Here is a 14,339-nt window from a genome sequence, read left to right on the forward strand (position 1 = left end):
TTCTGCTGTCCTGAGAAATACTATTTAGTATAATGAAAGATCAAATTTTGATCTTAAATCAAACCATTTTGTAGAAAAGTGATACGGGATAGTTAGGTAATTTTCATTTCAAACAATATGTTAAATTAAAATTATTGACTGCTTTGTTGAATAAAAAATATTTAAATATTTTAAATACCTGTGGGAATATTGATATTTTTTATATACTCTGACAATGTTTCCTGCACTTTTGTTGCTACTGCTTCGCTTTAATGTCTATTGACTTACAGTGGACAATGTGTTAATTTTTACATTTGAATTTGCTAAAATTTCAGTGCATGGGCACCAAAGATATCTTAGATAGCATATTAAAACTGTGAGTTTATGGCATGCCGAAATCACAGGCATTTTGTATTTGGAGGTGTTTTATTCCTAGCACCAGAATACAAATTACCATGAGTTCCACTAAACATAGTTACATTATATCTAACTATAAGTTGTTGCACCAGAATAAAGATTTTTACAGTTCAGCTTTCAAATATATATGGAATGTATTAAACTGAGGAGCTTGAGATGCCAGGGTAGACCTACAGTTGTTTGAGAAAATGTGGCCACTGTGTGCTGAAATACACTTGAATTATCTCCTAAACCAACACCAAAAGGTCTTCAGGATGGGTTTTGCAAACAAATCTCTAGTCATTGGTATCACCAAGCTGCTTTGTCAGATGCATTTGTTAACATACAGCTATAGATGAATTCATTCTGTGGACATTTCCAGAAAGTCAAATTAGCTTGATTCCCAGACAAGACTGACTACTTAAACCTGCTGGCATTCAAATGGTCCCATCTTTTCACCTCTGATGCATGGGCAGATTGCATATAGATTGGCAAATTAGGGATAGGTGTCAGGTAACATAGATTTTTGGATACAATATAGAATGGGTGTGTGCAGAATGTCCTCTGCTGAGGGATATGAAAACATGCCTTGGACTATTTTTACAGGCTGTGGTTGTCCAATGCATATTATTTGAACATAAACTCCTTTGTCCCTTTCCCAATGTCCAGCTCTCCTCAAACCATTATATATAAATTTTCCTTCTTGATACTATCCCTTAGTCCTGTCCAGTCTTGTACTGCATCTCCCTAGTCCTCAAGCTAACTTCAGCTTCTGACAAGATTGAGTAGTTTCATTTCATCATGACCATTTCTGTTTTGCTGAGCCTGCTATGGAGATTATGAAACAAATTTCCAACTCTGGTTAAACTGGCCTTCCAAAAAAAAATATTATCTGGTTCTGCTCGTACTGACAACCAGCAAAATAAGCACCTTCCCTGGATGGGACTTTGTCTGTTCTTTCATTCAATAGTTTTTCACTCAGGGTATCCAGCTGCAATGGGATCATGGTTCTTACAGCTTTTCTGAAGACAGTCCTGACACCCTTCATTATCCCTCACACTCCCACAGGAGTCTCAGCTCTGCACAGCTTCCCCCAGATTTGTCTTTTGGGCAACAAAGGCCATTAACACTAATAGCAAGGTAAAAATGACATTTTCTATGACCCCTTGTCACTCTTTAAGCCAAGAGTGTTTAAAGGAAGGAGTTAAACTCTATAATGTTCACTGAGTTAGATCTGGGAAGACCCCTGCTATTGAAGGGTGGATCTGAGTGCTGATGGGAGAGGTTCCTGGCTGAGCAGGCAATAGAATAGAATTTGTACCTCCTGTTCTGTTGCAGGGATCCACAGTCTGCTCCGACTCGGATCAGCTGTTGTTTTGTAATTTCTTTGGGCCACCTGCTGTCAGTACAAATTCTGTAGATAGCAAAGCATCCAGAGGATAGGTGGGGCACAAATACTCTACTTTAGTTGAAGTAGGAAAGTATCAGAGACTAACACAATTCTTAAAGTTGTGCTTTGCATGTGCTTTTCTTTCCTAGGCATTAAGTACAATAAATGCAGAGTTTACAAACCATCAAGTTTAATGTACTAAAAAACAATTAGTAAATATGATCCTCCAGAGAAGTTTCCCTCCATGTCCTCTCCATTCAAATATTCCTTAAGCTTAGTAGCAAAACTGAGCATCTCTCACCTCATGCTATTACTTTCTTAGTAATTTGTGGATGGTTGGTAATAACACTGGAGGAAATCTTCCTCCCAGACTAGCACTGCAGGAGTGCCTATCTGCAATGCAGATGCCTGCTGTTTTCAGTACGTGACATCCACAAACGTCAGTAGTCTTAGAAGAGCAAAGGGGAAAAAAGATGGAAGAAAAACCCTTTCACCAATTAGGTGTCACTTATTTATCCATGGATCTTACCTGTTCTCAAAAGCTTAACCATCTGATCAGATTATGCTAATATATTTATGTATAATATATGCTATTTATATTTATATAACATAATAACCAAACAATTTTTAAATCACATATCACATATAGTAAGAGTGAAGAGTACATAGCACAGAAATATTGTAATTCACCAGTCTTCTAGGCATATATTGATGCCCAGGGGAACTAGTTCTTAATTCTCCTCTTAGTACTTCTACGAATTCTACCATATAACTTCAAGCAGGTTACTTCATCTTCTTAAAGTCCCAAGGACTTTATGTGTAATACAGAATAGAATCATAAACTCATTTAGGTTGGAAAAGACATTTAGGATCCTGAAGTCCAACTGTTAACCAAGTTCACCACCAAACCACGTTTGGTGAATATAGAATTTCCCATGTTTAGGAAATAGAAAAGGTAGAAAACCCTCAGAAGCTGTATGAAAACAAAACTCAGAATAGAAGAATGCAAGAACACAGATATGCAAGGACAAGAAACAGTAAGGCTGTGTTTTTAAGCTGTGTAGAGATAGGCCTTAGAAAATATGTTAGGCATGATAACAGAAAAATAATCTAACAACAAGCAAGCATTGTTAAAAGCAAGGTGTATGTGTAACTTTAGTTAATTGGCTTAACCAAATGCCTGTAAGCTTTTAACAGTATCCTATTGGCTAGAAATCTTTTTTAAAAAGACTTTCTAATGAGAGAATTTCAGCTGTTGCTGTTATGGTAGGAGCTTCCACCATCTCCCATGTCTCACCCTGTAATGAGGCTGATGTGCTGAAATAAAAGCTGTAAAAGCTACATACCTGCAGCCCTGTACCTTTATTACTACAAAGATTCAACACTGAGTAGCATACCTACACATTCTGAAATATTTCCAGGGTTGGTGACTCAAGCACCTCCTTGGGCAGCCTGTTTGAAAGCTTGACAACCTTTCCAATGAAGAAATTTTTCCAGTTTTAAAATCTTGTCCTACCAGTTGTTACCTGGGAAAAGAGACCAGTCCTCACCTGACTGTAGCCTTCTTTCAGGTGGATGTACAGAGTAAGGTCTCCCCTGAACCTACTCTTGTGCAGGCTGAACAGCCCCAACCTCCCTCACCTGCTCCTCACAGAGCTTGTGTTCCAGAGCTTTCACCAGCTCCATTGCCCTTCTGTGGACATGTTGCAGCCCCTCTGTGTCTTTCTTGGAGTGGGGGACCCAGAAGTGAACACAGGATTTGAGGTGTGGCCTCACCAGTGCTGAGTACAGGGGGACAATCCCTGCCTTGGTCCTGCTGCCCACACTATTGCTGGAACAGCCCAGGATGCCATTGTCCTTCTTGGCCACCTAGGCACTGCTGGCTCATGTTCAGCTGCTGTCCCCAGCACCCCCAGGTCCTTTTCCTGTGGGCAGCTTTGCAGCCACTCTGTCCCAGCCTGTGGCTGTTGTGACCCAAGGGCAGGACCCAGCACTGGGGCTTGTTGAACCTCACACCACTAGTCCTGGGCCATTATCCAGCCTGTCCAGATCCCTCTAGATCAGCATTCATGCCCAACTTGGTGTTGCCTGCAAACTGACTGAGGATACACTTGATCTCCCTTACTGAGCCCTGGGAAGCACGGCAGGTGACTGTGTGCCAGCTGGATGTAACTCTATCCATCACCACTCTCTGTGCCTGGCCACACAGCCAGGTTTTTACCCAGTGAACAAGACACTCTTTACATTTGTGGGCTGCCAGTTTCTTGAGCCCACATGTTGAAAATGTTGTCAAAGTCAATACTGAATTCCAGGTGGACAACTTCCACATCCTTATTTACTAATCAGCCCATCCTGTCATAGATGGAGATCAGGTTGGACAAAGAAGAGGGTCAGCCTTTCACAAACCCTGTGGAAATTGAGGTGGATAGGGAGCTGACTTCACTCGCAGATTCAAAAGGCTTTGGGCAGAAGCCATGGGAGGTAGCATGCTAATGTGGCCATTCTATATAAGGTCATATATATTTCTGGTTCTTGTTCTGGGTTGGTTCAGAAGTGGTCGCTTTCTCCTAGTTCTCCTAGTCGCATGCTCCTAGTTCACATTCATGACTGGACCTTTGCCCTCAGATACCCCTATATATTGTTGAGTTTGCACACCCCTGAGTCTTATGAGGTTGCCTTTCTACCATGTGATTTCTATTTTTACTATTTTTACATTAGAAGTTCTTTGTTTTGAGGCAGCTCCATCATTCCTGTCTGTCTATATTTATGCCACATATTCCCTATCTGGCCTGGTTCTGTATGGCCGTACGCAGCAGTCATAAAATCCTTGCTGGCGGGGCCCTGATCCCCTAGTTGTCATGTGATGTTCATTTAGGGTCATCTGCTCCAGACTGAGAGGCCTGTAGCTCCCCTTGTCCTCCTTCTGACACATCATGTAGGTGGACATTAAATTTTCCAGCCACCAGTCACCTGGGACCTCCCATGTTAGACAAGACTTCTGGAAAAAGATGCAAATGGCTCAGTGAGAACTTCCAGCAGCTTCCTCAGTGTCCCTGGAGGAGTCTTGTCTGACCCCCCCATAGACTTTGTGTGTGTCTAAGTGGTATAGAAAGTTGTTGACCATTTCCCCTTGGATTATGGGAGCTTCATTCTTCTCCCCATCCCTGTCTTCCAGCTCAGGGGCCTGAGTCCTCACAGAACAACACTGTTGTTGTTATTAAAGACTGAGGCAAAAAAGGCATTAGGTACCTCAAGCATTTCCTCATCTTTTGTCACTACACTTCCACATAGAATCCAGTAAGGGATGGATAGTGACCTTTTTCCTGCTAATGTGTTTATAGAAATATTTTTAATGATGTTTTATGGCAGTAGACAGATAAAATTCTCATTGGACTTTGACCCTACTAATTTTTTCCCTGCATAACAGCCTTGGATTTCCACTGAGTTGCATGCCCCTTCTTCCCAAGGTCATAAACTCTCCTTTTTAACCTGAGTTCCATTCAAGGCTCCTTTTTCAGACAGGCTGGTCTTCTTTCCCACTGTCTTGTCTTTCAGCACATGGGGATGGCCTGCTCCTGCACCTCTAGGATTTCCTTCTTGAAAAACCTCCAACATTCCTGGACACTTTTGCTCTTCAAAACTGCCTCCCAATGGACTCTGGCCACCAGTCTCCTACAATGCCATCTGGAAATCCAAGGCAACAGTTCTGCTGATCTGCCTTCTTACTACTCCAAGAATCAAAAACTCTAACATTTTATTATTTCTATGCCTAACACAGCTTCCACCCATAACATCACCCACACATCCTTCTCTGTTCACAATGGGATGCCTTTCCTCATTGGTTCGCTCAATGGCTGTGTCAGAAAGTGGTCTTCCATACATGTCAGCAATCACCTTAAAATGAAAACATACCAGGACAGAAGTGGGATTAAGACTGTAGGCTGGTTTTAAAAGACAGCACAATGATTCTAGACCTATTTGTACCTATTCTTCCATGAACTCTAATTTCTTTTTATTCTTCTTAATCTAAGACAAAGGACAGAAAAATTTAAAGAAAATTAATCCAAGGTAATCTTTGCAGTAAAATCTACTCCCAACTTTCACTTCTATGTGCTGTCCTTTCATGTATGTGTCCTGAAGCCTAAGCTTCAACATGTTGTTTTCCATTTCTGTAGGGACTTTGATATGCTTGACAGTAGACTTGTTCACAGCTAAAGAAAAATTGTCTAGAATATTATTTCTGAGTATTGTTTTTTAAATCACTCTTCTGCAGAATTTAATACCAAGTTTCATGCTAAAGCATAGATATAAAAGTAATAAATCCAATTGCCCAACACTGTTTTCTTGAATTCAGGAAACCAAGCCAGGATGGTCTCTGAGGTATTTATGCTTCTTACCAGCCAGGAAGATCCTCCAGAGCATTACAGCAAAATAACAATTCTGGGATAAAAGCTCTGTCTTTTGCTGTCTTCTTCCATGCAGGAAAAAAAATAAAAGTATATGCATTCACAGGAGTCAAGCTTTCCCTGAATTTTCATAGACTGTGGACAAAAGGGAACAGTGTTGATTTATTTTAAATAACACAGGGCACAAAATTAATTATCTTACAAACTGAAGCATGTCTGTTACAAACAACCAATTCTAATGAAAAAATTGCCAGTTAGGATAATTCAGTACTAATATTGGTAAGCTGTTTCAATAGCTAATTTTATTTACTTAATACTTATGCCTGCCCCTAAATGATAAAATAGTCAATTTAAAAAGAAATACAGACTTCTACTTACGTGATTAGCATTTAAAAGCAGCCCCAGTCTATGACCTAAAATGCCAGAAACTTGTTGGTTTTTTAATTTGCTGTAAGTTCTATCTTAAAGAAAATTGAAAGTAAATGAAAATGCAGAAAAAGCTTATCCTATTTTGGGAGAACACAGTGTGACACATAAGAAATTGTCATGTTAGTTGTAACACCTACAGCAGCTATAACTTGGGTACAAATTAATGGACAATTTAAATTTACATTCCATTTCTAGAGGCCATATTCAAAGACCCCTTTCCCAGTGTGTAGATGCGAGATGTGTCTCCTTCACATCTGTGTGGGGTGAATATGCCCAGGGGGTGCAGGGGCAACTTGTGTGAGGGGAGGTTGGAGCTGCCTCATGCTAGAAACACATAATTTCATGTGGCTCCAACAAATCCACCACAGACCGAGATGGTGGCTGCTCTGGGAAAGAAATTTAACAGAGGGCAAAAGTGCCAGACAGTCAGAAGAGGATGGGGAGAAAAAAATTAGAAACAGAAGAGGAAACATTCAGAACAGAGAAGGAGGTATTGCATGGTGTTGCAAGTGTTTCCCCATTGTTCACAGAAAGCCAACACAGGACTGGGTTTAAATTATGACCACAGCCTGAGGGGAAACTCATATTGAAGCAAAGGAGGAGTCAGGAGGAAGGAGTGGTGGAGAGGAACAGTTTGGACCAACCACATCTCCCATTCCCCATCCTCCTGTACTGCTCAGCATTGGAAGAGACAAGCTGGCAATCGATTGGAGCTGAGCCTGGGAAGACGGCTTTGGTTTTTTCACTGTCTGAACCTGTGTTAACCGGCTATAAATCAAATCAATCTTCCCTATGTCAAGTCTGTTTTGTCCATGACAGAAGTTGGTAAATTATTTCCTTGACTTTATCTCAACTCAGGAGATTTTTCATCCTATTTCTCTTCTTGTCCTGTTAAGGTAGGAGAGTCGCTCAGCAGCTGGACAGACATTCAGCCACATACCATAGCAGTGGAAGACAGAAGAGCTTTAGAGAGATTTGTAACATTGAAATATGGAAACATCACAAAAGTTGAAAATAATGAGGCAGTCACTGCTTGAGAACACATTATGAGAGGCAGATTGACTCTGGCCAGTAGCTAAGCACCCCGCAGCTCACTGCCCTTATACTTCTGAGGGTATAGGAGAGTAAAAGGAAGAGCAAAAAACAGGAGATTCATGGGTTACAGTAAAGGCAGTAAAAAAGGAAGAAAGGGAAGAAAAAATCAACCAAAAAAAAGAGAGAAATGTAGAGGCCATCATTCACCATCTCCCACAAGCTGGCCAATGTACAGCCAGTCTCTGGACAATCTCTCTCTCCCCAGAGAAACCATCCTCTCTGTTTTTATTTAAAACATGAAATTATATAGATTGGAGTAAGCATCTTGTCAGTTTCATTCAGATATCCTGGCTGTGTTCCCATCAAACTTCTTGACCACCTTCAGCCTACTCTCTGAGGGAAGAATGGGAAAAAGAGAAACTAATACCGTACAAGCAGTGCTGAACATTTGCCAAGATACTGGTGTGTTATCAACATTGGTTTACTCACAAATCCAAAACACAGCATCATTTGGGCTGCTGTGAGGAAAATTAATGCCATCCCAGCCAGACCCAGCATAATACATAACAGTCATACACATACAGCAGTCTTCATATGGAATAATTCCTTGGATATGATAACACTGTTTAAGGAAGTAAAAATGAATCTTTTAGATTTGTCTTCACTTTGAGATTTGTATTCATATTATCACCTGGGAGGTGATGATGAACTGAGAAGAAAATAGTGGAACTGGACAAGAGACAAAACAGAAAAATTTTCATGTTGTCAAGCTAGGTTCCTATCTCCTGCAGGGAAATAGAATTCTTCTTTTGAAATTTTCTTTTTCTTTTTTTTTTCTTCTTTTTGTGGAGCTGATATCAAGAAAGTATTGTGGACCTGGTCTGAAACCTTTCCTGTGGAAACTCAGGCAGAAGGCAGACATGGTGGAGATGCAGCAGAGCTTTTGCCTCTCTTCATTAAATCTCTGCTCTGCAAATAATATAAATTCACCAGCTAGCCCATACTGACTTATTTCTGTATCTCAGCCTTTCCCAGGCATCCATCTCCACACTCTCATCCAAATACCGAGAGGTTTCCACTAATAGCCACCTATGGAAGGTATCACCTGGGAAGGTATAACATAACATAAGGCTGAGTTGATATCTTGATGGTAAGAACATCTAATAATTTTGTACAACTTAATTTTATTCTGATTTTCAGCACTGTGGATGTGATATGTCACTCACCATGACTGTAGGTACATGTGATATCAATTAGAAATATATTATATTATATAAGAATTTAGAACTTTAATATTCTTGACCTAGAACAATATGTATACAAACAAGTCAGCAAAATACTTCTTGAGAAAATGCATATAATGTTTTTATTTTATTAAATGCCAAGAATTCAGGTAGATTGTTAGGAAATGGATGAATGTGATATATAATGGTGAAACACCTGTAACCCAAGCAGGCCATAAAGCAGTGAAAGCAGCAACTGCTTGTGGTGGTGGCTAGGTTTCAAAGGATGCCACAAGGATATTCACACTGTGAGATCTGTTATTACCAAAGGAAGGGTATGTAAGATGAAAAAAACCAAGGTTTTCTTCTGGAACACGCGGAATAAAGCAGGTACACTGGCAAAGAAGAGGCTAGCAATATTATTAATAACAGGAAAATGATGGAAATTATAAATGAGAGGGAGAAGGAGATCAGTGAAGCTCTGAGAAACCTGGTCTAGTGGAATGTGTCCCTCTTCACAGCAGCTGGATTAGAACTAGACGATCTCTAAGGTCCTTTCCAACCTGAACCATTCCATGATTCAATTCGTACGCAGATGACCACAGACCATGTAACCCCTTCAGAAACGTCTTCTTCCTTTTATTGCAACTGCTTTCTTGGATAAACAGGTTATGGGAAGAGAGCCATTGGAAAAACTCCCAGCTGGATTGTGTACTTTGTTGCCAAATCCAACTGAAATCAACACAGATACATGCAGTTTAATCACTTTCTTTTTCTTGCTTAGGAAAAAAGTGACTTAGGGAAGAAATCTGAGTCATTGTAGGTGTTTCCACCTCCTCCCACCAGGGTCTCCAAAGACAAAGTCAGACTTCTGCATTTTTATTATGAGGTTGAGTTAGGTCCTCAAACAAAATCTCTGCCTTTTCAGGGTCATGGCAGCTGCAGAATGGCATCCAAGAAAAATATCCTGTTCATTTACTGGAAAGACAAAGGTAGATAACACAATCTCTGCAAAAAGGAGCAACAGTTCTCAAGTACTACTACACTGATTTCAGCTTCTTGTTTTTGACTGGGATTGCAGCTGGAGTTTGAGCATATTCCCAGACTTCTTCAGTGAAAGTTTCAGAGGTGTCTCTTTTCTGCAAAGTTTTTAAAGAGCATTATCTTAGTCATAGAATCATAGAATCATTAAGGTTGGAAAATATCAAGATTATGAAGTCCATAATTTGACCTAATACCATTAAACCAACTAAACCAAATCATGAATTGTCACATTTTCTAGCTTTTTGAACACTCCAGGAATGGTCTCCACCAGTTCCCTGGGGCAGCCTGTTCCAATGCTTAACCAGGCTTTCAGTGAAGAAATTTTCTCTAATCTCAAATCTAAACTTCCCCTGATGCCATTTGAGGCCATTTCATCTTTTACTGTCTCTAGTTTTCTGGGAGAAGAGACTGACCACCCCCCCCCCCCCCCCACATGTCCACAACCTCCTCTCAAGCAGTTGTAGACTGTGATAAGGTACTCCCTGAATCTACTTTTCTCCAGGCTAAACAATCCCAAGCTCTCTCTGCAACTCCTCAAGGGATTTATGTTCCAGACACTTCACCAGCTTCGTTGTTCTTCTCTGGACACACTCCAGCACCTCCATGTTCTTCTTACAGTGAGGGGCCCAAAACTGGACACAGGACTCAACTGGGCACTGGACACTGCTGAGGTCACCAGTGCTGAGTACAGAGGGACAATCCCTGTCCTGGTCCTGCTGCCCACACTATTGCTGGAACAGCCCAGGATGCCATTGTCCTTCTTGGCCACCTGGGCACTGCTGGCTCATGTTCAGCTGCTGTCCCCAGCACCCCCAGGTCCTTTTCCTGTGGGCAGCTTTGCAGCCACTCTGTCCCAGCCTGTGGCACTGCCTGGGGCTGCTGTGACCCAAGGGCAGGACCCAGCACTGGGGCTTGTTGAACCTCATTGAACCTCAGGAATGGATGGCAGCACTTCTCCAGGTAGGGACCTGTGGAGTGGGCATGACATCTCCTGCATCACAACAATTCTGACTGCAGGAGAATGACTCAGAATTGGCTACAGCCAAACATTTGAGGAAGGAGCTGACATACAGCAGCCTGACACAAAAGGAACTGAGGTACTTTGAAAAACTGATCAGTTAGTCATGGCAGGATGCAAAGCATACTGGGATGCCAATTGAAAGTCGGCCAATTTAATGTGAGGTGGGGAATGTTGGGCCCCATTACCTTAATATGCTGTTAAGTTCACACCCTTTGCACTAAAATATAGAAAACACATTTTCTGGCCGGTTAATTCACCTAAAGAGCTGCAGCAAATAGGAGCAGGTATTTTCAATGCAAATAAATTAAATTTGGGGTGAATTAACACCTGATCCCCATTGAGATATTTATTATGTGTACCTGTTGTCCAAAACTGGTGATTCCTATAAATTTCATTTTGAAATAGATAGGAAAATATATTATTAGTCCTTTTTTTCTCCTGATTTCTGTATTTCCATAACATGTTAAATATAATAATTAGATTGCAAGTTGACATCAGCAGAAAAATGTAGTGAGACTGAATTTTTATGATGTTTTTCCCAGATATTTTTTCCTTTCTTCTACTTTACAATCAGTTTCCAAGATAATTGTGCCTCCCTTCACTGAAAATGATGACTGTACTTACGTAGTGCCCTGTAGAAAGTGAAACTGCATGCCTCAGTGAATTCTATCATCATTTCACCCCCTAATGAGTGAGATTGTTTGCAGGCAGATGAAATTAAATTGTAAGCTCTATTGACTTCAACAACAGGTGCCATTTGTGCAAACCCAAAGGGAACCATTGAATTGTCAAAAAGATTTAACTCTTCCTCACACGCTGGCATCAGATAACATCTTCTTGGTACCTGCACCTCACTTAGTTCCTGGAACCAAAATTTATGATCTCATCCATAACATCACTGGCAAAATGTCAAGAAAGAACTGAATTAACTGCAAACAAAACAGCTACAGTTTCTCACTGCTGGGTTGTATCAGGCCTGCATAAAGGAAAAACGGGTAGAAAGAGGACAATCAAGCTGAAATAAATTCATCTGGAAAGCAGTGAGGATTTAATGAATTTTCCTGTTGGTTTAGGACTTTTTGTTTTTTCTTAATCCCCCATAGTTAAAACAAACCTAAACCTGTTCTTGTAAAATCTTAGTAGGAATAATTTAGTTTACAAATGTTCCCATAGCCCCAGGCTGTGCCATCATTTCATCTGCATTTGCAAGTAAATCAAGATGTCACTGATAAGCTATGCAAAAGAAATCTATGCAGAAGCAGGCTTTCACCCTTTTTTGAGCAAGAATGTCACCATTGTGATCTTACAGAACAAATTAGTATTTAACTCAGTGACTGTTTTTTTAGTGCAAGCACAAAATATTGGCATTCTTAGTTCCAAACAGAAAGAATGCCCAAATCCCAGTGTTGAACAAAATAAGAGCTGGTGCTTTTTGAGTTACTTTTTTAATGCCGTTTCTTTCCCTGACACAAGAATTCTGTTCTTGTCAGATACAGAGTCAGTCAGTCCTATCTTGCAAGAGAATCCTCTCTGTTTCTGGATATAATTTGATATTTCAATGATGTGAAGAACAATTAAATACTTAAGAATTACATAACTTCAAAAGTCTCTTTTGAGATGAAAAATATGCAAATTATAGTGCCTAATATGGTTATGGTAAAATTCTTTAATTTTGACTTAAAAGCAAAGAGATTTCAAGACAGCATGATATATTTGATCCAATGAAATAATCAAACCAACTTTGTATCACTTTGGTGGCAATTTATCTTCTCTGCCTGAAGCAGAAAGATATTCCTGCTGCAATAATGGATTTATGTAGTTTCTCCCAAATCTGTTTCTTTCAGTTTTAAGTATTCAAAAATGTGAAGTCCTTTAGTGGGGAACAGCTCCAGGCATGTAACAGATAGGAGACTTCCAGGAGATGAAGTTTAGAACATTCCCTTCCTGAATATGGTTACAAGGCTACAAGTCAGCACCCTTGCTCTGCCAACAGGCCCTTGCATCCATTTCCCTTATCGTGCCAATTGAAGAAGGGAAAGAAAGGCTCAGGGAGCTAATGGCCGGGACAGAATCCGCCCGGAACAGAAGCCATCCAGCAGGATCCCAGCCTTCCCCACCACGGGCGCGGGTCAGCGGCGGCACCTGAGCCCCGGGACCGCTCCCGCTGCCGGGCGCAGCCAGCGCCGCCTTCCCGCCGGGAACAGCGGGCGAGGGAGCCCCGCGGAGACAGCGCCGGCTTCGCTCGGGTAAGGAGTAAAATGTGCTGATGGCATCCTTGACATTTAGCGATGTTGCTTGCATTTTGAACACACCATTGAACAGATATTGAATCCATTCATTCTGATAATAGACTCGGTGCTGCAGAGCTCTCATTTTAATAATAAAAAAAAATTAAAAAATAAATAAAATGTAAACCACACGTGCTTTTCTGTGTGGGGTGAAGGGAGGGAAGAGTTTTGACACCACATATGGTACACGTTAAGATTTTTTCAGTTTGTCTGTATGTCCACATATCTCTGAAAAACTGATTTAAATTTCCTATTTTTGTCCGCAGCTTTTCCAATCTTGAGATCAAGCTGCATATTATTCTTTGGCTATCTTAAAAAAATGTTAAAACTTAGATATATTACTCATGTTTTCCAATTTGGCTAGGGAACGTTCAGTTTAAGTACTGTTTTTGAGACAAAATTGTAGCAATTTTCTTATCTCACCAACTACACTGTATTTATATTTTTTCCAGCTAGTAACAAAAAGGGGAATTTGAATTTAAATCATATTATTTGCAAAAACCACATGGAAATTCTCAGGTTTTGCTGTGTCATTTTTATAATTGTAAGAGCATTGCTGCATTTATTTTCCCAAATTCACTTCTTTGTGATTTTATGCAAAGTAATTCAACTAACAGTGTTTGAGCAAAGCTAGGTGTCATGGTTTAACTGCACCCAGAAGGAAAGCCCCCCACAGCCTCTCACTTACTCCCCCAGAAGGAGGATCAGGGAGAGAACAGGAAGGGTGAACCACAAAAAACTCATGGGTTGAGATAAAGACAATTTAACAGATAAAGCAAAAGCCACTCACACAAGCAAATAAAACAAGGAATTAATTCAGTGCTTCCCATAAGAAGTCAGGTTTTCAGCAACCCCCAGTAAAGCAGGACCTTATCGTGCATGATGATGACTTGGGAAGACAAATGCCATCAGTCCAAGTGTCTCCCCTTCCTCCTTCTTCTCCCATTTTATACACTGAGCTTGGTGCCACACGGAATATCCCTTTGGTCAGTTTGGGTCACCTGTCCTGGCTCTGTCTCCTCCCAACCTCCCAGGCACCCCCAGTCCCCTCACCAGTTTGGCAGTACCAAAAGTAGAAAAGGTCTTGTCTCTGTGCAAGCTCTGCTCTGCAATAACAAAAACATCTCT

The sequence above is a fragment of the Cinclus cinclus genome, chromosome Z (assembly GCF_963662255.1).
Source record: "Cinclus cinclus chromosome Z, bCinCin1.1, whole genome shotgun sequence".
Lineage (NCBI taxonomy): Eukaryota > Metazoa > Chordata > Aves > Passeriformes > Cinclidae > Cinclus > Cinclus cinclus.